The sequence below is a fragment of the Mercenaria mercenaria genome, chromosome 13 (genome assembly GCF_021730395.1).
Source record: "Mercenaria mercenaria strain notata chromosome 13, MADL_Memer_1, whole genome shotgun sequence".
Classification (NCBI taxonomy): domain Eukaryota; kingdom Metazoa; phylum Mollusca; class Bivalvia; order Venerida; family Veneridae; genus Mercenaria; species Mercenaria mercenaria.
In genome coordinates, this window is record NC_069373.1 from 18,988,181 (window position 1) to 18,991,602 (window position 3,422).

Here is a 3,422-nt window from a genome sequence, read left to right on the forward strand (position 1 = left end):
CTAAGTCCAAAACGAGGTCAAGGTCAAACTGAGGTCAGGTGATGTTTGAAGATGAGGAATGGTCACAGGTTACATCTGTATTAGTATCAATTCATTCTTGTAAGCGGTATTGATGCTAGACGAAAAGATCCCATTTGGTTAAACAAGAGATGGCCCATATAAAGCAACCTAAGTCCAAAATGAGGTCAAGGTCAAACTGAGGTCAGGTGATGTTTGAAGATGAGAAATGGTCACAGGTTAAATCTGTATTAGTATCAATTCATTCTTGTAAGCGGTATTGATGCTAGACGAAACGGTCCCATTTGGTTAACCAAGAGATGGCCCATATAAAGCAACCTAAGTCCAAAATGAGGTCAAGGTCAAACTGAGGTCAGATGATGTCTGAAGATGAGGAATGGTCACAGGTTACATCTGCATTAGTATCAAGTCATTCTAGTAAGGAGTATTGATGCTAGACGAAACTGTCCCATTTGGTTAACCTTGTACGGACGGACACACAGGACAATCACTATATGCCTCCCACATCAGTAGATGCCGGGGGCATAAAAAAATGGCATAACTCAGAACAGACTGGTGCCAGCATTATCAAACTTGTGTTATATGATGTGAGTGATGTGGAACAATCACTTTAAGTTTGATTAAATCCATTTTGTAACAACAGAGATATAAAAAGCATAAAAAAAAACTGAAATTCTAAGTAAAATGGGGATATAACTCATACAATATTTGCATCAGAGTTACTGACCTTGTGTCATATAATGAGGATGATGATCTAGAAAAACTTTTTTAAGTTTTTATCAATTTCATTAAGTATAATGCCAAAGATATAGTGAAAGTGCACCGCAATTAACCTAAAATTCTAAGTAAAAAGGGGGACATAATTCATAAAATACTGAAGCAAGAGTTATGGCCCTTGTATCATATGATGTGTGTAATGATGTGGTACAACTATTTTAAGTTTTAATCAAATCCATTTGGTAATAACTGAGATAAAGTGAAAATGCATCAAAACATTAACCTGGAATTTTAAGCAAAAAAAAGGGGATAATTAAAAAAAATTGTGCAAGTCTTGAGTTATTGTCTTTGTGTCATATGATGGGAATGACGTTGTGGTACAACTAGTTAAAAGTTTGAATCAAATCTATGATAACAGAAATAGAATGAAAGTGCATAAAATCTATAACCTGAAACTTTAAGTAAAAAGGGGGATAACTCATAAAATACAGGTGTCACAGTTATGGTCCTTGTGTCAAATGATGTGGGTGATGATGATGAATAATTATTTTAAGTTTTGAATCAAATCCCTTCTGAAATATTTTTTACAGAGATATAGCGAAAATGCATCAAAATTAACATAAAATTCTAAGTAAAAAGGGGGCGTAATTCATGAACAAGAGCACCGCCTTGCGGGTGCCGACGCTCATCTGATTTTTTTTGTATAATAGAAATATTGTCCTACCCATGATTTTCTAAGTCTAAAAAGGGCCATCACTCTTGCAAAAAGCAGGATAGAGTTATGTTTCTTCATGTACAGTGTCCACTTATGATGGTGAAAAACTGTTGCAAGTTTTAAAGCAATAGCTTTGATAGTTTATGAGAAAAGTTGACTTAAACATAATATTCAACCAAGAAAATGATTTTTCTCAAGTCCAAAAGGGGCAATAATTATTGCAAAAGCAGGATGGAGTTATGTTGCTTGCTGTACAGGGTCAGCTTATGATGGTCAACAAGAGTTGCAAGTTTTAAAGCAATAGCTTGATGTTTAAGAGAAAAAGTTGACCTAAACATAAAACTTAACCAAGAAATCTGATATTTTCTAAGTCCAAAAGGGGCCATAAATCTTGCAAAAAGCAGGATGGAATTATGTTTCTTGCTGTACAGGGTCAGCTTATGATGGTGAACAAGTGTTGCAAGTTTTAAAGGAATAGCTTTGATAGTTTAGGATAAAAGCTGACCTAAACATAAAACTTAACCAAGAAAACTGATTTTCTAAGTCCAAAAAGGGGCAATAATTCTTGCAAAAAGCAAGATGGAGTTATGTTTCTTGATGTACATGGTCTGCTTATGATGGTGAACAAGTATTCCAAGTTTCAAAGCAAAAGCTTTGATAGTTTAGGAGAAAAGTTGACCTAAACATAAAACTTAACCAACAAATCTGATATTTTCTAAGTACAAAAGGGGCCATAAATCTTGCAAAAAGCAAGATGGAGTTATGTTTTTGCTATACAGGGTCAGCTTATGATGGTGAACAAGTATTTCCAAGTTTCAAAGCAATAGCTTTGATAGTTTAGAGAAAAGCTGACCTAAACATAAAACTTAACCAGGCAACGCCGACGCCGACGCCGACGCCGACAACTGCTCAAGTGATGACAATAACTCATCATTTTTTTTCAAAAAATCAGATGAGCTAAAAATTGGTGCCAGAGTTATGGACCTTGTGTCATATGATGTGGGTGATGATGTGGAACAACTATTTTAAGTTTGCATGCATAGAGGGATTTTGATGTAACTTGGCACAATTGTTCATCATCATGAGATGGAGTGTCATGCGAAAGAACCTAGAATTACTTCCCTTTGTTGTTACTATAAATAGTTTATATTGTAACTTTTTACTCCACCTGCATCTACTGATGCGGGAGGCATATAGTGATTGTCCTGTCGTATTTCAAAGGAAGCCGACACATTTTTGTTAGTCAAAGGTAGGCGGAGAATCCGACACGACTGACTCTGCAATTCTGATTGGTCAAACGTAGATTTCACACTGTGTCAGATAGAGTCCATGAAGAGAATGCTTCGAGAAAAAGAAACCTCAGTCGGTCAATCTGCTATGCTCCGTTTCCCTCCCTATCGGTTTCTTTTTCACGAAGAATTTACTTCATAAACTCTATAACATGGTGCACATTAAAGGTGCTCAATCAGATTATGGACATGTTACGGATTTCATTCACAATTGGTATAATAAAGAACTTAAATTATTCACTTGATACATTTTGACTGGAAGTATGTTTAACATTTCTTTTTTTTTCTAATTCTGATGCCCAGCCAATATATCTTTTAAAATAAATCAACATTGGAAAAACCGACTACAGGTACTATTTAGTTTTAGTTTTGTTGGGTGTAACATCACACCGACCCAGTTATAATGGTGGAGGAAGACCCTAGGTACCCCTCCTCGCATTATTTAATCAAGGGCGGGCATCTTGGTAGAACCACTGACCTTCCCTAAGCCAGCTGGATGGGTTCTTCATATGAACAAGAGCTGTCCATAAGACAGCACGCTCAACTTTTCTCAGTGCTTGACTCTGAATTAGAGCTTTGCCAGTAAAAGGGGCTTAACTCCGTCAAAATTCAAATCAGAGTTATGGGGATTGTTTCTTATAGTGTATATATACGGTAAATAATATTCTAAGTTTCAAGTCAAT